Here is a 22,033-nt window from a genome sequence, read left to right as displayed (position 1 = left end):
TAAGTATTATTATTTCATTCATGCTTTCGTATTCTATTCTCTATTTTAACGTTCTTTTTAAACGTAGTATTTTCGCGCTAACTCTTGCTTAAAACGCTATAGCTATTAGATAACGTCTTAGTTTTTCAGTTTGAATTACGGAAAAATTTGGATAAGTACTGTTTTCACTTTGCTAAAGATTTTCTACTATTTGAAAATAATATGTATTCTTGTTTTTATACTATTCATTTGGTTCTTTATAGATTATTTTAATAGATAACTTATTTAACACTATATTATTTAGAAGTTATAGTTTCATTTCAACATAATATTAGAACTTCGATTGGAATAGTGTTGATATATTTTCGATTATTTTTGATTAATATTATTTGATTAATTATTAATCTTTATAGTTTATAATATCGTTAAAGTTTTTTTTTAAATCAAAACTTTGTATATATATATAAAGTTTAACATTTTATTCTTAATAATTTTTTCTTTCCTAATTTTTTCATTCATAATTTTTTCCATTCATAATTTTTTCATTCATATTTTTTATTATTACGTTTGTAGAAATAAATAATCTTGTATTTTTCTATTATTCAATTGATCTTTAATCATAATTAAATAAACGTCTTTAGCTTTAAATAGTATAGCTTTAACTATTACACCGGTTAAATATGTACTAATTTTATCTTCATTATTATTTTAAACTTAAACTTCGTTCAACTTGTATTTAAAACAATGATAATTTAAAGCAATGATAATTTAGGTAAGATGTTTTTTGTGTATAATATACATGTTATTATTATGGATGAAGGGATGATTATTGAATGGTTATTATTTTGATATTATGATATTTTTTAAATAATTTTTCTATCTTTATATAATAAGTATTTCATATTAATTCATTTGGTACTTATTGTTAGTTGAGATATATATCTAATTATTGTTCTACTTACTATCTGACGAGTAGCTATATTTTTGAATAGAACTTATTTTCGATAATTTCAATTGATTTTAATCGATTTAAATTTCTTTTCTATTTGAAAATTGGTTATGAAACACGTGTAATCTTTTTGTTATATTTATCTTATGATATTTACTTTACTTTATATTATACTCATTTATTGTGCTTTTAATTATTAATTTTTCTATATGTGATAGTGGATTTTCATCGATGAGTTCTTGAAAATTGGTTATTTTCCCTAAAACTATATATATTTTATATATACTTTATCTATAAGGCTCAATTTAATTTTAATTTTTTATAAATTGATTTTAATTGAGTTTTTTACCTGTAATTTTGGATTTTGTCCCTAATAATATTATGATATATATATATATATATATATATATATATATATATATATATATATATATATATACCGGAGCAAGCACATAAATGTGAAACAAGGTGTTTGAAACAAGGTGGAAAAAAGAGTACTCAAATATCAGAGGTAGAGTAATATACTTTATTTAAAAGCAACAGAAATATAGCAAAAGCTGTTACTCAGAGTTTCACGTTCCCGTTCGTCGGACAGTTTTGTTAAAATGGAACAGAAATAATCAGAACTAGTAGAAGGATACACCTTTAAAATGGATTTGTTTCATTGGTCCTTTCAATTAACGGTTTTAAGCATGCAAAGAACAAAATAAATGAATTCAATATAAATTCATCCTATTGTAAAATCGAAGAAAACCTTAAATCGAAGAGTGGATTCAAAATACATATTGTAAATAATTGTATACAAAATATAAGTCAATTAATACATTAAAATTAAAATTGAAATTTTCACGCTGCATTACATAAATATTTTACAACAGTATATACTCGAATTATATACATATATACATCAAAATACAGAGATGCATACACATAATTACATACATATACAGGCATATATATATGCAAGACATAAATATACATATACACACATACATATATGCACGCGACAAGTGCGTGTGTTATTAATTTTGGCGTAATGACTCTCCCTAGACATAGCGAAAGGAAAATAATTTTAACTGTCAAATCCAATGAAATCACACATCCACAAAATTACAAACCTATATGACCCTTAACAGGATTATCAACAGCATTTCTGACACCTAACAGATTCCATATTTTAAGTGACGATTTCCATCAAAGCCCCCAAAAAGTGAGTAAAAAATCTGATGCAAGTAATGCTGAGGAAAACTCTAGACCGAGAAAATCAACCATGTTAGAAAATAAGACGGTAAAAAAATTATCAAAGTTAAAACTTACACCAGACGATATCTCTGTCTTAGAACTTGGACTTAGTTTCTGCCCAAGCACTAAAACTTTTGGCAAACATAAATGAACACAAGGAATATATCAGTTTGTCCGCCGTCACAAGCTTCAAGAACATTTTTTTGAAAGAATTGGTAACAGGGAGTCAGAAAACCCCATGTTTGTTGAAAGAAATGATGATGATCGGATCTGGCATAATTGGATTTTAAAGAATCCAAATAGGTATCCGAACGTTCACAAGCACTTTTGAAATTTCTCGAATCTTGTCAGACAGGAATTAGAGAAAGCCTTAAAACCTGTAGGAAAATGAGCTGGTAAACCTTACGGATTCCCAGCGTAGCACACTCCGTCGCCTAGCAAACAATGATTCTATTGTCATAAAAATGGTGGATAAAGGAGGCGATATTGTAATTATGGACAAGAACGAGTACATTTCAGCTAGTGAAGAAGTTTTAAGTGACAAAACTTATGAAGAACTACATGTAGATCCAAACCTCAATTACAAAGAGGAACTTGATAAAATAATTTTGGAAATGTAGGAAAAGAATTTCATAAATGACACGGAATCTAAGCTATTACATTCAGAAAGAACACCTGTATTTTACGGTCTTCCAAAAATACATAACAAATTCGAAAACTTTCCTCAATTGCGCCCAATTTGCAGTGGGTATGAATGCGCTGCTAAAATTTCGGAATGGCTGGATGGATTTCTGTTCTCGGTAGCTAAAAGATCAAGTTCCTACATTCGGGAAACTTTTGATTTTGTTTCCAAATTTAACAAATTTTCTAAACACCGAAGTAATGTTAAAGACCGTTTTTGTTTTTTTGGTAACCATGGATGTTTCTTCCTTATACCCCAACATCGATCACGATGAGGGGGTGGAAGCATGCATGAAAGCCTTTGAAAAACCGTCAAAGGAAAGTATTCCCTCAAAGTTTCTCTGTAAATTATTAAAATTTGTGCTTACAAAGGAACACAATGAAGTTTGGAGAAAAAATGTTTCTATCAGATGTAGGGATGCGCCATGGGTACACCTATAGCAGTTAATTTCGCAAATGCTTTCATGATAAAATTTGAAACGCAATTAAGGGTGACATTCAAATCTCTGCCTGATCATGAACCTATACTCTGCTTACAGTTCATTGATGACGTCTTTCTTTTGTCTGGGAAGGAAAACAGGATAGTTTAGTCAAATTTTTACATTTCTGAAACTGCTTCGCAGAAGACTATGGCTTTATGTCCAAAATTCACATCCGAAATCCTAGTTTTTGAGGATAAGACATTGGGAAATATTGCAAATACTTTTGTGCGCCTTTTATGTAAAGCGCGATTATAATGAATCAGGATCAAAGGAAATCGCGAATTACATAGCTGAAATTAGTAGTAATAATCAACCTTTCACGCCTAATTTTAGTAGTCAGAAAAGAGCTTATGGCCGAATTCCTTTAGTGATTAACTGGCACCGAAGTTTCGCTGGCATTTCAAAAGTGTTGTATGACAGTTACCAGCATGTTTCAGAAAAATATCCTCATTTCCGACAAATATTTCCTTTTCTGCCTATTGTAGCCTTTAGACGTAAAAGAAATATTAGAGAAATATTGACCAGTACCTTTAATAAAAACTCCATTGGAGATTCTGAACGCTGTACCACCCAAAACACCCATGAGAGAGGTAAGCACTGTTCGTTGTGCAATAACATGAATCTTACCAATTCCAGCAAGAATTATTACAGAAATGTTATGATTTATACAGAAGGAGGGACCTGTAAGGATTCCCATTTGGTATATGCAGTGGAATGCATTAAACACAAAATGATTTATGTTGGTTGCATAACAGAACGATTAGAAAAAAGATTTAACGGGCATAGGTACGACGTCAGGCACAATAACAGTCGATCCACGGAACTTGCGAAGCATTTCACATCAAACGGGTATAAATTTGAGGAAGACCTGAAGGTGCTCATTCTCTAACAATATTCTCACTCCACTGCACTTTCCGTCCTCAAAACCCATGGCGATATATTTGTGAGCTGTTAAAATCTCAGCCTGGAGGAATTAATAAAATGTCAGGTGAATTCCACCATATTTATATTAAAATTTTGAGTGAACAATTTTTTCTTCAATTCTTTTCTTTCTTTTTGTTTTTCTTCCTTTCCTTCCTTCTGCTACCTTTTGTGAAAGCCCGAAGACTGGTGACGTCGCTTTACTTGGAAAGAAACGCAGTTATTCCGGTTTAATTTTGAATGTTTCAGCGTTTGCTAACTTTGAATTTAATTTCATTTTATAGTTTGAACATGTAAAAGACACACGGATTTTCGAAATATTGTTCATTCATTTCATTTTCATTTTAATAAACAGAGTGAATCTCTGTTTATTACCAGTAACAGTCACGCTCTTGTTTTTGTTTTTAAATAATAATAATAATAATAATAATAATAATAATAATAATAATAATAATAATAATAATAATAATAGTAGTAGTACTAGTAATAATGATAATAATAATGATAATAATAATAATGATAATAATAATAATGAAAATATAAATAACAATAATAATAATTATAACAATATGTCTGGCTTATTATGCCAGACATAGTCTTAATTCAGAAAGAAAACAAACTATGCTGGATCATAGATATAGTATGCCCAGCTGACAACAAGGTATGCGATAAGGAAGAAAGAAAAGATGAGAGATATAACAGGTTAGCTTGGCACGTTAAGAAGTTGTGGTCGATGAAAAAGGTAGCAGTAGTACCAATAATTGTCGGAGCCCTGAGAACAGTGAGCAAAAATCTCGAGAAGAACGTGGAACAAATAGGGGATGCAATAAGGGTGGAGCACTTGCAGAAAACAGTACTGCCTGAAACTGCTCGAATACCCCGGAGGGTGCTCGAAAAATAAAAGGTGTTACCTTCACTGGTAGTGAACAGCTGAAACTCTAATACATCTCCAGCGTTAGAAGGTGTGCAAAGGCAATGATGGTGATGATGATGTTGATGATGATGATGATGATGATGATGATGATAATAATAATAATAATAATAATAATAATAATAATAATAATAATAATAATAATAATAATAATAATAATAATAATAATAATTATTGTTGTCAAAGATCATGAAGAAAAAAAATGCTTTCTAATTGATGTATCAATACCAGCAGATGACAACGTTTCTCTAAAAGAAATGGAAAAACTTTCAAAATACAAAGACCTGGAAATAGAGATAACTCGAATGTGGAATCTAAAAACAGAAACAATTCCTATCATAGTAGGTATAATAAAAAAATATTCAGACAAATACATAACAAAAACACCAGGACTTACAAATATATATAACGTACAGAAAATTGCACTACTGGGTACTGCACACATTCTACGCAAAACACTTTCAATACAGTAAACATAAGAGCACCATAGCAAACCACAGCACATACCCAAGGCGCACAAAGCTGCACTCGGTAGTGAAGTGAAAGCACGTTATAAAAATGAAACTACTGAACAATAATAATAATAATAATAATAATAAAAATAATAAAAATAATAATAAAGCCCTGTTGCAGTTCCAGGCACTGGCTCTCATGCCTTCTGATCTTAACTGATTGAAAGTGTTATCATGTACGTTGTTTTGTCTTGGTATAAAAGACGGGCGACAGAAAATATTCTGCTTAATACCACAGATTTGCTTGTCAGTTGTTTGACCTTAACCAGTTGAGCATGTATTTTAGTGGCTGACAATATGTGCATCTCTGATCACGAGCAGAAGCAGTGGGATTTGAATAATTAACCTTTGGCAAAATGTCTTGTTCAACATCCTTAAGCAAATTCAAGGACTTATTCAGGGACCTTTTGAGTTGGATGGGCAACCCGATCTGAAGAAAATTCTAACTGACCCACACCTGCAACGTCATGCTTTGTTTATCTTGATATGAGATCACCATTTCGTGCGCATATGATTGTGATGCATGTGTCTGGTATACACTTATCAGACGAATAGTCATGGTGGGTATATTGGGCTTCGTATATTTGTACCCCAGTGTCACTTTGATGGCATTCACTGCTCTCTCTCACTCACTCAATAATAATAATAATAATAATAATAATAATATCAAAACTAAAAGAAGAGTGCCATTGTCATCTAGTGAACGATATTACGACATCTTGTGTGTCTTCTACACGTTCAAAAAATCATTTTGTCAATCTACTTCATTTTAGTTAACCAAATGAAGTAGATTGACAAAATAATTTTTTGAACCTGTTGAAGACACACAAGATGTCGAAATAACGTTCACTAGATGACAATGGCACTCTTTTTTAATTTTGACTCTATATCTTCTGGAGGAGTTACCTCACTCCTTTATATATTAATAATAATAATACCACCACCACCACCACCACCACCACCAACAACAACAAATTTATTATGGGAAGTAGGCTCAATAGGGGAAAAACATGATGTGGGCAATGAACAGATGAGATGTTTCCTTAATGTGATATAATGCAGGTGTTGTTAGGTGGACAAATAACGAGCTTGAGGAAATGGACAGGAAAACCAGAAAAGTGATGACAATTAACAAGCGATATTGATACGGACTAGCAAAGAAAATAGATAGTGATGCAGTGCTACCTAGAAACTGAACCTAAAAAAGGAGTTATAGAAAACAAATGCTAACAATTTGGGTAGAGAAGGGTATGCTTAAAATGACTGAACAGAGATTGGTTGATCAGGCTAATGCTATCAGAAGAAAGTGGGGTGATAGAATTGGATTTGGAAGAGAACTTGAAGAGAAAAACCAAACAATAGAAAAGCCAAACAACAACATAACAGATGCACTTCAGACCAAAGAAGAATTTAAGGGAAAAATGATAATAGCATTACCGATCAAGAAGGGACAAATGGCACCAGTGACTTAACCGACTTAAGTGAGGAAGATCTGAAGATTTTTGATGAGTTGCAGGAAGTAATGAGTAAAGAAGAAAGAAAAAGATTACCTGCGTTAAAAGGTGCCAATAGAAGTAGATTCTGTTGTCCATATGACAAATAATGAATAGAGGTGAAATTAAATTTTTGATCTATGCAGGTTAGTAGTTACTAGAAGATTAGGTATTCCTCAAGGAAAAACTAGGAAAGAGCAAATGTGGAAAAGGTGATTACAAAATAAAGTGAAGACTTTAAGACAAGATAGAAACCTTGAAACTGAACAAGGTAAGAAACACAAGATTTAAATCTTCTCTTGAGAAAAATACTTAGTCAAAAAGAAAGGACCTGGGATAGTGATGAAAGAGTTGAAACAATGTATCATAGCCATTGAAGGTAAGATTTCCAGTTATCAGAAAAGAATAGATCAGTAACAACAGAACGGATTGTTTGAAACAGATCAGATGAAATTTTATAGGCAAATAAATAGTGTAGAAAAACGTACTGAAGATGAGAAACCTAATGCAGAAGCTAGAAAGTTCTGGAGTAATATCTGGGATAAGCCAGTCAATCATAGTGGAGATGCAATAGGGTTAAGGAAAGTAAAGGAAGAAGTAGTACGTGAGAAGCAGCCTGATCTAAAACTAACTAGTGCATCAATGAGTAAAGTGTTAAGAAAATCGCCGAATTGGAAGAGGCCAGGACCAGATTGAGTTCAGGGTTGCTGGTTAAAGAAATTTAGTAGTTTACATGGGATGTTGAGATAACAACTTCAGTATTGCTTGAATGGAGGAGTAATACCAGATTGGATGACTAGAGAGAGAGAGAGAGAGAGAGAGAGAGAGAGAGAGAGAGAGAGAGAGAGAGAGAGAGAGCAGTACTCCTCATGAAAGACAAAAGTAAGGTCAATATAGATAGCAATTATAGACCAATTACTTGTGGAAGCTGTTGACAAGAATGCTCAGAAAGCATTTATGAGCACCTGGGCAGACAAGAATTGCTGCCAGAAGAATAGAAAGGCTGCAAAGCAGTCCCAAAAGAAGTAAAATCTAGAAAGAAAAATTTAACTATAGCATGGATAGTTTACAAGAATGCATATGCCATGATTCCACATTGATGGATAAGTGAATGTTTGAGTATATGCAGTATTGCAGACAACAAAAGAGAGTTAATCAGACATATCAAAAAGAAATGGAAAGTAGCAGTCTACTCCGATGACACAGCCTTAAGGAAAGTTAATATCAAGAGAGGAATTTTTCAAGGAGAATCGTTATCCCTTTTAATATTTGTGTTATGTTACTCTCCCTCAGGTTACTTTTAAGAAAGGCAAAGGCAGCGCATCAATTTCGAGATAAAAAAGGAAAAATTAACCATTTGCTCCACATGGATGACATGAAACTTTTTAGTAAGAATAAAGAATAGATTCCTTAATACAAACTGTAAGACTTTTCAGCATAAAATTTGGCATAGGTAAGTGTGCAATCCTAGCCATGAAAAAGGGATAGGTAGTCAGCAATGAAGGCATCCAATTACCAGATGGCCAGACATTAAAATCAGTGAAAGAAGGAGGAAGTTATAAGTATCTAGGAGTGACAGAGTACTAACTACAGAAATAAAAACAAAAATTGAGAAGAAATACATCAGTGTGAGGAAGCTAATGAAGTTAAAGCTAAATGCTCCGAATCTAGTGAAGGTTGTATATACTTGGGCATTATTATTACTTAGATACTCAGCAGCTTTTGCAGACTCAGCAAAATCTGAACTAGTAAATTTAGACAGAAGAACTAGGAAAGTAGTCAACATGAATGGAAGAATTCCCTCCAGATCAGGAGAAGCAAGATTATATTACCTAGAAAGGCAGGTGGAAGAGGGTTATTATCAGTAGAAGACTGCGTGGATATAGATTCCTCTGTGGGTAATAGGGAAGACAGTTTATTAAGGGCTGTTAGAGTCACAGTAGGGCATTAGGAAACCAAAAAGCCAAATGAAATTCAAAACCAGAAAAAAGAAGAAAGATTATCTGACTAGCAGGAGAAGGCTTTGCATGGTAGATTCGCAAAGATAATTACAGGAAATAGTTGTAGTGGTTATGGTTACAGAAAGTAAGGCTGAAAAGGGAGACATAAAGTTTGTTAGTAGCTGCACAAGATCAAGAATTGGGGAATTGCCAGAAAAGGTCACAGAAAACGAGAAAGCAACCATACTCTGGGATATGCCAATACACACAGATAGAGAAATTAAGGAAAATAGACCAGATATAGTTGTCAAAGATCATGAAGAAAAAAAATGATTTCTAATTGATGCATCAATACCAGCAGATGACAACGTTTCCCTAAAAGAAATGGAGAAACTTTCAAAATACAAAAACCTGGAAATAGAGGTAACTCGAATGTAGAATCTAAAAACAGAAACAATTCCTATCATAGTAGGTGCCTTAGGTATAATAAAAAAATATTCAGACAAATACATAACAAAAACATCAGGACTATCACGCATATATAACATACAGAAAATAGCACTACTTGGCACTGGACACATCCTACGTAAAACACTTTCAATACAGTAACATCACAGCAAACCACAGCACATACCCAAGGCACACAGAGCTGCGCTCGGTAGTGAAGTGAAAGCACGTTATGAAAATAAAACTACTGAACAATAATAATAATAACAATGATGATGATGATGATGATGATGACGATGATGATGATTGTAGAACCTCCCGTCGAAGATGACGTATGAGTGCTAAACTTTTTGCCGAGCGATCTGCAGAAATGGTTTGCTTATAATGGTCGAAGTGATCGATATTATTATCGACGAACAACTACAATACAACCCTTAAGAATACTACAATACTACTCAACAAGAATAGCATAAAAGGAATCAAATTCTAAATTAAATCACTAACAATTTTCTAAATTGTTGTAGATTACACCTACTTAATTATTTTGTCCGTTAAATTGTTTTGTTTTTTAATTGTAATTGATATGTAATTGAATAGTGAGCGCTCACGCTCATAATACATACGCATTTGAATTAATTTTTTACAATCCAGCCGTCCTTTCACACAGAATTTCGTCCATCTTTAAACTCTGGCTCTGATAAGGCTTATATATAAGGGAATTATTTATATATCAAAAAATGTATATAAGTCGAAACAAATTGTTGGCCTTTTGATGTTTTAATAATTGTTTATGTTATCTTATATTATGTTATACTATATTCATAGTATATTATGCTATATTATATTACTAGCTTACGTACCCGGTAATTCCCGGGAAAGCAAGACTATTCCCTTGGTTCCGTTCTCATAATTGTTTCGCTAATCCAATAACAACAATGCAAAGTATGTAGCCCTTAAAGCGGTTTTTGTGCATTTACAGAGAATACCGAGCTGTCTTGCACAGGATCTTGTTTTTAGGAATTCCCAATAAGTTATGAATACCCAAATTGTGAAATCAGTTTTGTAATAACATGAAATTAGTTACCCGATAGGAAGAATTCAAATAAAGTAGCCTCGAAAAGGGCTGTAATGCGTTCCCAGAGTATATAGAACATAGGAGGAAATGCTAATAAGGTATGTATACTAAAATCGTGAAGCATGTTACGTAATTACAGGCAAATCAGATATGAGATAATAACAATTCAAAGTAAATAACTCTGAAAAGGGCTTTTGTGCGTTCCCAGAGAATATTACCCTCAGGGGCGCTAGTGTTGGTATATTTGTGAATAAGTCACTAACCAAAATAAGTGGATCTATTGTTTAGGAAAATATTATTTACTTGTTTAAGCGTTGTACTGGATAAATTGCGAAATAACTCTAACTGTTCAAATACTAAGAAATAAGCATAATCAATTTCCTTTTTACCAAATAATTTAGGAAAATGAATGGGTTATTTCCCTTGGCTATATATAAAGATCCCTTCCAGGGTCGAATGGGTTATTTCTCTTTGTTTTTAAAATAAAATATATTAGATATATACAAGGATCCTGGGGCCCTATTATAGGTTTTTCAACAATCGGAGTATGCCATGAGGTTTCCAGACATGAGTTCTACTCACGTGTCAAGTTTCATCAAAATCTATAAAACGATGTAGGAGGAGTTAGTTAACAACTTCACAAGAACACCCACACACAGAATTTCCCAGTAGATAATATAAACAAATTATTAGATTGTCAACTGTATCTCTCTATTTAATTTTATCTCTGTAATTTGCATTATACCAATATTTATATGATATTCAACTGACGTACCAGTAAATTGGATATTTCACACACCCCTTTGTAGGTATTATTTTCCCTAGTTTGTTAATATATATATATATATATATGTATATATATATATATATATATATATATATATATATATATATATATATATATATATATATATATATATATGTATGTATATATATATATATATATATATATATATATATATATATATATATATATATATATATATATATATTAAGTACTAGGCTTACAAAGAATAAGTCCCGAGGTCGATTTGATCGATTAAAGACGGTGCTCCAGCATGGCCGCACTCAAATGACTGAGACAAGTAAAAGAGTATATACACACACAAATATATATATATGTGTGTGTGTGGGGTGTGTGGGTGTGGGTGTGGGTGTGTGTGTTTGCATGCATATCCACATGTGTGTAGTACATATGTATATAAAGTGTATATGTATAAACAATATGTATATAACACAATTTTTTGTGTCATATATGAATTTGTGTTTGTGTCTATGCATATATAATTTCATATAAATCTATAAGAAATAGGAACATATGCTACATACACATAATTTTATAATTTTGTTAATTAAAAGCCTCACGACTACTTAGCTAAATACTTATGTTGCAAACAATCCCATATACCATTTGCAATTTGTATCATTTTATTACACAACGTAACAATTTTCAAAAAACAATTGTTTATTGTATTTTTTATTGTTTATCAATCCATTTTTTCTGATGATTCAAAAAAATTGAAATTATTTTTTGTGTATCATCAACAGTTAAAAAAATATATCACATTTCAATGTTATTATATATTCGGTATTGTTATAATATTCCGCTACTAAATGTACGTCTAATCTTCCCTTTCAGACCAATTACTAAGTTCTGCTACTTTCAGGATGGCTACTAGAGTATGTAAAATTCTCCAGATACATTTTGCTATGTGTGTGGTTATTATATTGGAAAAAAGCAGGTATTATATAAGATTGTGAAAGGTGCCAAATTGTGGATAGTGTACAGACTCTATTTCGCAATGCCCATGGGTGAACAGGACAAACCATGGGCCCCACATGTGATATGTGGAAGCTATCGATCTACTCTAGAAGGAGGGTTAAGAGGTACAGGAAGATTAATGCCTTTTGCCACTCCAAGGATATGGAGAGAGCCAAAGAACCATCACGATGATTGTTACTATTAATGTGACAAAGTGAAAGGAAGAAAGCCCTTCAGTATCCAGACATACCATCATCTAGAGAACCTGTCTCACATGATGACAGTTTACGAATACCACTACCACCAGAAAATATTTCATCTGAAGAGTCAACAAGTAGCAGCAGCCAAGAAATGGAGGAAGCTTTCGTACCAAGAATGACTTCGGAGCCTCACTTTCCAAATCAGAGTGAGCTAGATGATTTAATCAGTGATCTGGGAGCTGAACTTCTTTCTTCAAGGTTGAAGGAATGGAATCTACTGGGGGAAGACTGCAAGACATCTGTGTACCGGAAACACCATGAAGAATTTGAAATTTACTATGAAAATATTAATGATCTTTGTTATTGTAAAGATGTGATTGGTTCGTTTACTGCTGTTGGACTAAAGCATGATTCTGCAGAATGGCGACTGTTCATAGATAGCTCAACTCGAAGTCTCAAAGCAGAGTTGTTTCACAATGGAAATAAATATCCTTCTTTGCCTCTTGCACACTCCACACAGAAGAAAGAAAATTACAATATTGTCAACTTCCCAACAAAATAAATTACGCTGAGTTCAAGTAGGATGTTTGTGGTGATTTCAAGATGATTGCCTTCTTGCTTGGCTTGCAAGGGGGATACACAAAGTATTCATGTTTCTTTTGCTTGTGGGACAGCAGAGCTGATGATCATCATTACATTGGCCCCCACGAGTGGAACTGCAGCCAGGAATGTTAAATGTTCTCCAACAGCTTCTAGTAGATTCCAACAAAATCTTATTACCCCCACTGATTTTTAAGTTTAGTGGCAAAAAATGCATATATGAACATTAAAAAATACAAATAAACAAAACATGTGTTACATTGTGTTATTTGTTATTTGTTGTTAGATATTATTTTTATAGAAAATCTTCATAACATATTGTATTTAATGTTTATTCTATGTCAAAACGTAAATCATCCGTAATACTTAGCATTTCGAAATGTTATTGAAACGTGTATAACTGGGCTTGGTTACTGGGATGTGCAATTTACAATCTATCATTTAACTTTCAGACTATTTTGTTTCAATCACATACAATTCTACATATCCAAACACACACACACACACACACACACACACACACACACACACACACACACACACACACACACACACGCACACTCACACACACTCACACACACGTACACAAACACGTTTACACACGCACGCACGCACACACACACACACACACACTCACGCACACTCACACACACGTACACAAACCCGTTTACACACACACACGCACACACAATTGTATTTTACTCTTTCCTTTGATTTTGCTTTTCTCATTTGTTTCATATACCATCCTTGGGGAACTTTGACAGTGTGTGTTATATAAAGAGTACATTGGTGTGCATGCGAGTCACCTGCGACATTTATCATTTCGAAATATTACTGAAATGTGCAGGATGGCAGAGAATATGAACACTTGACCGTGCAATTTACGGCTTCGCAATTTTACAATCTATCACTCGCTTTCAGTTTAGATTTAATCCCAAAAGTCAAGCTGCACGTAAGCATGCAAAAATTTCCTCTACCCGGGAACCTTTCGTGAAAATGCATGCTTTTTACTTTTTTCTTTATTTTTATTTTTTCTCCTCGTACTATCTTTTATACCTGCGACAGATACTTTTCTCTGGGCACTTACCTGCATACATTGTGAGTAACGGAACACTAGCAATGCATTCTTTTCTCTAGTTTGATATTCAGAAACGAGTAATTCGAATAACGAGATGTGAAATTCGAGCTGTCATAACCATAATGCACACACACGCACGAACGCACACATACACGTACACGCACATACACACACACAGACACACACACTCTCTCTCTCTTCTCGGCATCGAGTGTTGTTTTATCTTTCTTGAGAGAGAGAGAGAGAGAGAGAGAGGGGGGAGAGGAAGAGAAAGAGATAGAGACAAAGAAAGAGCAATAGCGTGAGAGAAAAAGGAGAGAAAGAAACAAAAAACTTAAAGAAAGATAAGGAAAGATAAGTACAATATGGTGATATCAGAAATTAAGAATTTTGAAACTGAACTGAAAACTTTTAAGGGTTTCTTCTACAAGTATTTAAGAAAATTATCATGTTCACCAAATAAATTGAAAGAAACACAGAGTATGTTGCGTAAACAACATTCAACTACAACCATGTGAATACATTGTTGATAGACACATTTCATTTTAACTACAGATTAAGATAAAATACAAGATCAGTAGATACTGCAAGGAGTATGAATTAATATATTTCATGGGCTTTTGTGTCTTCGTTCGCACCATGCAATTTTGTTCAAATTTTCTACACTGATGCAGTTTTCTATATTAATGACGAAAGTTACAGACATTTTTCAAAGAAAGTGTTCATAAAAACGCCGCAAGCTTTTCACGTATGAAATTTTAGCCATTAAGGCGCATCACATATCGATATACCGGAAGTGGCAATTTCCATGTGATGCTGACATTAAGATGAAAACATTACTAAACCTTGCAAGATGCTTCTTTTGACTGATAACAAGAAATTAATGAAGCAAAATGAAAAATATTACGAAACAACTTCGAAGATAAAAGTTTAATGAAATAAAAAAGAAAATTTTATATAACCCGTAAAAGCAGAAGGCAAAATGTAATAATTCGGAAATTAAATGAAAAAAACAATCAACAACCATAAATTCTGCCTTTTCAAGAGGCTCTGATTTTCGTTTCTGCGTCAGAAACCTAAACCATTATTTCCAGTCTTAACCCTTAGCTGTAACCTTTAACCCTAACCTTAGACCTAACCTTAATCCCAAACCAGAAACTGCCAATCTTAACCCTAACCATAAATCTTAACCCTAAACTCTCAATTCTGCGGCTTCCGCTACTTCAAACACTTGGCTATGGAAATAGACAAGTGCATCTTCGGGTAGGAACGTTAGCACGCCGGGCGAAATGCTTTGCGGCATTTCGGCTGTCTTTACGTTCTGAGTTCAAATTCTGCCGAGGTCGACTTTGCCTTTCCTCCATGCGGTTCGATAAATTAAGTATCAGTTGCGTACTGGAGTCGATCTAATCGACTGGCCCCCTCCCTCAAAATTTAGAGCATTGTGCCTAGAGGAGAAAAGAATATCATTTGCTTTGTTCCTCATCGAACCTAAAACAAAAATTATGAGTAGATGCAATCGATTTATATTTTTGATAACGAACATTTTTGTATGACTTTGATTTTTACTTTTCTAGCTCTTAGTATGTAATTTTTCCTGAGGCAGCGAGCTCCGAATCCTTAGTACGCCGGGAAAATACTTAGCGGTATTTCATCTGTCTTTACGTTCGGAGTTCAATTCCACGGAGGTCGACTTTGCCTTTCGTCCTTTCAGAGTCGATAAAATAAGTACCAGTTGAATACTGGAGTCGATATAATCGACTTACAACTACCCAGAAATTGTTGACCTTGTACCAAAATTTGAAATCAATATATAACTGATTCTAAATTAGACACACCAGTTTGGTGGGTAGGGTTTAATCGATTACATCAAACTCAATACTCTACTATATGTTTTTTTTAATATTTTATCGACCACAGAAGGATGAAAGGTGCATTTAACCTCGGTCGAATTTGAACTCCGAACGTAAAGAGTCAGTACAAGGTGTTTTACCCGCCTCAGGCGATTTTTTCAGACCACTGTTTCGAGCAGTAAATAAGTAGCAAAATGTCTCAAAGAAAGATGTTAATAAATTAACTTTTTTGAGTATTATACATATTATGCAATAATGTTTCGAAAGACTTAGGCAGAGAGCTGGCAGTATCGTCATAACGCCGGGCAAAATGCTTAGCGGTAGTTCGTCCGTCTTAACGTTCTGAGTTCAAATTCTTCCAAGTTTGACTTTGCCTTTTATCTTTTCGGGGTCGATGGAATAAGTACCATGTTGACCACTGGCGTCGATATAATCGATTTATCCTCTCCCCCGAAATTGCTGACCTTGTGCCAAAGTTTTAAACTAAAGCAGTTTCAAGATATAGCATATATTTGGTGTTCGAATGCTCTATATGTTAAAAAAGATACGGTTTATATTTCGTAAAAATACGTACAGCCAATATATTTGCTTTATAAAAAATTGAGGGAACAAAATTATGACCAGGTCGTCAAAGAAAAGAAGCTCACACACCAGGATTCGATGCTGACTCTGTTAAGCAACAATGTATCCATCAGTATTTAAATATTTCGGTCTCATGATAACATCCACCACTGCAGTATCCACTTTGATAATTAAACTATTTGCAAAGCTCTATATAAAGGTATTTTACTAGTTTTCAAACGAAAACTTCTTTTTCCTACTTTCAAAATTACCAACAATTTTGTGCTTCAGTGTACACCGACATTCTTGTGTTCTTTGGTATCTCCAAATTATTGTGTTGTTATTTTTCTCAGAAGTTATCCTGATAAAGAATTGGGTTTCGATTAACATGACAAAATTGAATTCCCGATTCTCGTTATGTACCCTTTGTATCAGTTTAAGAACTAATTTAATTAATAAAACAGCTCAACTAATTTCTCAATCATTGGTAAAATCTACTTTTACTCCGAGACTAGGCCATTTATTGAATTGATAAAAAAGGAAAATGAAATACTTTATAGTTCAGCGACCGTAATGATTGTCTATTCCTTAGATTTTGCTTTAATTGTCCTTCATGCAAACGCCCCTGCGCATTATAACACTTATTGTGAAATATCTGGTCGGGTTCACTACGCTAAAAAATATTTCCTTCAAACTTCGAGTTATAAAAGTTCGAAAAAGATATATATTGAAGTTGGTATTTGCATGGTCATCATTGTAGATGATCAAAATTGCTACTATAAAAATATTCTGCATTTTCTGGGTCAGGGTATCTAATGAAGGCTTTGAAGTAGTTCTCATGAACAAAGTAGTTCTCAGCAACAAAGTAATTTGAAACCTTTGTTTTACATTTGCACTATAAGTGTATTGTATTTTTCAAGTCCTTTGAAGTTATGGATATGGTTTTATAAAACAAGAAAGCAACCTTGTTGGCTGTGTGGTAAGTAGCTTGCTTATCAACCACATGGTTCCGGGTTCAGTCCCACTGCGTGGCACCTTTGGCAAGTGTCTTTTACTATAGCCTCGGGCCGACCAAAGCCTTGTGAGTGGATTTGGTAGACGGAAACTGAAAGAAGCCCGTCGTATATATGTATATATATATATATATATATATATATATATATATGTATGTGTGTATATGTTTGTCCCCCCAATATCGCTTGACAACCGATGGTGGTGTGTTTACGTCCGCTTAATTAGCGGTTCGGCAAAAGAGACCGATAGAATAAGTACTAGGCTTCCAAAGAATAAGTCCTGGGGTCGACTAAAGGCGGTGCTCCAGCATGGCCGCAGTCAAATGACTGAAACAGGTAAAAGAGTAAAAGAGTAAGAGAGTATTCGTTCTCTACAGAAGATCTAATTTGCATGTATCGTTCAGGAATATGATTTTACAGATCTTCATCACTGTTTCGAGTATCATTTGGCATTAGATTTTCCGACATTTTCGAAGGTACCTCTACATAAAAAAACTCTCCAAGCCAAATGGTGCTGCCTGCATGAATACCATGGAATTGGGTTTATTCTGACATACAACCAATTATACACCAGTGTTTGAATCAGTTGAAATCATAGTGATGGTAGGAAGTACAATACTAAGAGTATTCTAAGAATAATCATGTTTCAATGAGCCGTAGTTTCGTATCCCTGGTAGTTTTTCAGTTCACTCATCTCTCTCTGCGGATACACGTTCATTGTGCTCATCAGAGATAGGAGTACTAACTGTAAGAAGCAACTTGTTGATTTCTGCCAAAATAGATGCCGTCTTATGTCAATAATACTTGTTATATAGATAACATTTTGGCAGGACATTAAGCATACAAAGCTTGTCAATGTATTCTTCACCCGTATTAGGTCACTTCCTCTGTCAGTTTCATTAGCGAAGAGATAATCTTCATATCTATTTTCATATACATTTCAAACCACTTTGCTTTGCATGTTTCCAGAGTACCATTTGCTAGTATCTCCTTCAACCAATGCGTAGAATTATCAGTGATGCTGCTGTTTTTCCTATTTCCAGTGTACTATAGATTAGCTCAGTCGCCAACATACTTGATACAATAAACGCCATATTGTTTTCAGATCTAGTCGAAGTGAACAAAAACCAGAACATGACATTGGTATCTGTTTTGATGAAGGCCAGTCATGCTTCTAGACAGCACTTTAATGCAGTTGTAGGTTAAGCAGTTAATCAATTTTTATCTTTAAACATAATGTCATGGTTGTTTCTTGTGCGGCCTGATGTTGAAACCATGCCTAACATTTGGAAGTTCTTCGTTATTCTTGAGTACAGATTGTGCTACGTATTCGGTTAGATCAACTTTCACCTGCTCATGAGATAGACAACATTCCATTGATGTGTGTTTAATGCTTGTATCGTCAGCAGATTAATACTGAAAGGGTGTATACCTTGACGTCGGTTCTCCTTTGTTTTTTGCATTAATGCATCTGCTTTGTGGGTGTTAATGACCAGATAATCGTCTTCCAAATTCGCTGTCAACGCCAGAAATCTGCCATTGAATTGTTGACCTTGTTGACCAAGATCTATGACAGGTTTATTTGTCATTTGTTGGATGAGCCCTACTCAATGGGAATTTTATGAATCTCAGAAGGTAGAGAAAATATTTTTGCTTGTCCAGAAAATTTCTCAGACAATTGCACTTATACACTCTGAAAGTGTCTGATGATTTTTTTCAACTTTACCACACAATTCGATTTGTCAAAAAGTTCATGGTTCCCGGCTGCATTCTTTTAACCGATATCCTAGTTCCATATAGCTGAAATCATAAGTTCACCGACTGGTTACGGATCTCTTGCTTATTAGTACAGTACTAGGTGAGTATTTTTTGAAACTGACGCAAAACAGAATGGTTTCATCTTGAAGATAATTTGTTATTGGTTTTAACATCACATCAGAACATTTTTTTGCTTTCTGTGTTCCCAAAGGGCTTAATAATGAGGCATATGAAATTCATGTTTTTGTACTAATCTAATGCAGGTGTTCCAGACTTACAGTGTATTCACTGGCATTGAGTTGATGGATGTGAGTTTTGGCTTTTCTGTGAGGAACCTGTCTATAAGAAATTCATGTACAACCATTTATCTATGGACGAAGTGTCTTATATTGCAGTGTAGCCGTATAAAGCCACAATGTATGCATCAACAATCCCAGAATTTTTTATGTATGTACCTAGTGCTCTCAATATATCTAACACTTATGTGTAGCTGATCCAGCTTGGGAAGACAAGTTTTTTTCTTAGTCGTTCATTAAATACAGTGACTTCGATAACTGTTGGTTGTTCTTCATCAGCGACCAAGTTATTCAAATGGAACGCTTATAGAACTACTGTCAGCTTTTTGGACTACTAGTACGCAACAGCTGGGTGAAAGATCAGCCATCTGGCACGAATGATTCTAATCTAGTTCAATCGGTGATATTGGTCTGTTTATAATAATTTTTTCTGGTCAGGGCTGATACCATGACCCAGTCGAAAGTAGTCAGTAACCCCTGTTCCTAAGGTCTCTTGGGTCAGGTTAGGTGTATGGCTTGGGTTAGCTGTATGGCTTCATGGGCACATGATATGTAGCATCATATTCTTTGCTTCCCTAAATTCCAGACTATGAACAATGTCTTCCAGAGGAGTGCTGACTTTTTGATACACCACTAGCATATAGTACCTTTCCCATTAGTATATCTTAGGCCAACTATGTGATATCAAACGGTAAGAAAATAAAGGGATTTTTTGTGAAAGAATGAGAATCATGCTATGATTTCTTTAAAAATATTGGCTATAGTCATTCCCAAGAGCAGTTACCAGCCGCATGATACACAATCGCGCTGTCAATAAAGGATTTCTATTAGTTATTTGTTCTTTGATGAACAGTAAGTACCAAACTCAGAATATCTGGACATCCTTTGAATAATGTGTCGGGTGTGCGTCTGTTGTCTTCTTGGGTTGATGTTGCAAATGATATTTGGTTTTGACAGCACGTAATGATGTTATGGGTGAACATCAGTGCTGACTGGTCCAACGTCTTAAGTTTCATTTCTGCAACACTTTTACAGATACTAACAATTCTAAGACAAAATGTGGTTAATCTTTGGTAGAATGTTTTCTGCCACGTTCAATACAACAACTGTATCTGATTGCTTCTTCTTGTCAGTGAATTTCCCAACGCTTCTGTGTATCAACTTAAATATGTGTATATATGTGTATTTTTATATGTATGTATATATGTCTGTATATGTGTATCTATATAATATGTATATTTGAGAGCATAGGAGGGTGAGTGTGTATTTATATATATTATTCTTTATTCATTATATGTGTGTATGAGTGTATTTGTTTTTATATGTATGTTTTGGTAGGTACATGTGTGTATGTGTAGATATATATTTATGTATATATATATATGTGGTAGTGTCTATGTTTTGGTCTATATGTGTTATATGTATTTATATATATGTGTGTATTTATGTATATATGTGTATGTATGTTTTTATTTATGTATATGCTTTTATTAGTGTTTATGTGTATATATGTGTGTATTTTGTGTGTATATACGTATATTATTTTGTATATTCGTATGTATATATGTTTATATGTTTTATATATAAGTATGTATATTTGTATATGTATGTAAGTGTATATATATATATATATATATATATATATATATATATATATATATCATAAATATTTCTTGTATATTATATATATATATATATATATATATATATATATATATATGTATATATATATGTATGTATGTATTAGGGTGTGTGTTGGGGTATCTATTTAATTATTCTAGTAGTTATATTTTGTTTTTATTGGTAGGTTAATATTTTAGTAAGTTTAAGGTTTTATATTACAATGACACTACGATTTTGATAAGACTAAATCAATAGTAGTATTTTAGTTTATTTCATAATATTATTTAATTTACGACTATTAGTATTATTATTTATTTATTATATATTAGAATTTAATATTTATTAATATGTTTTATAAGATAACTATAGTTTTTTGTTCTTTTTATGTTGTTAGTTATATAAATTTTAAATTTTTCATTCATTTATTTAAGTATTATTATTTCATTCATGCTTTCGTATTCTATTCTCTATTTTAACGTTCTATTTTAACGTAGTATTTTCGCGCTAACTCTTGCTTAAAACGCTATAGCTATTAGATAACGTCTTAGTTTCCAGTTTGAATTACGGAAAAATTTGGATAAGTACTGTTTTTCACTTTGCTAAAGATTTTCTGCTATTTGAAAATAATATGTATTCT

This window comes from Octopus bimaculoides, chromosome 12, assembly GCF_046866305.1.
Source record: "Octopus bimaculoides isolate indiv1 chromosome 12, ASM4686630v1, whole genome shotgun sequence".
Lineage (NCBI taxonomy): Eukaryota > Metazoa > Mollusca > Cephalopoda > Octopoda > Octopodidae > Octopus > Octopus bimaculoides.
This window is presented reverse-complemented; position numbering follows the sequence as displayed.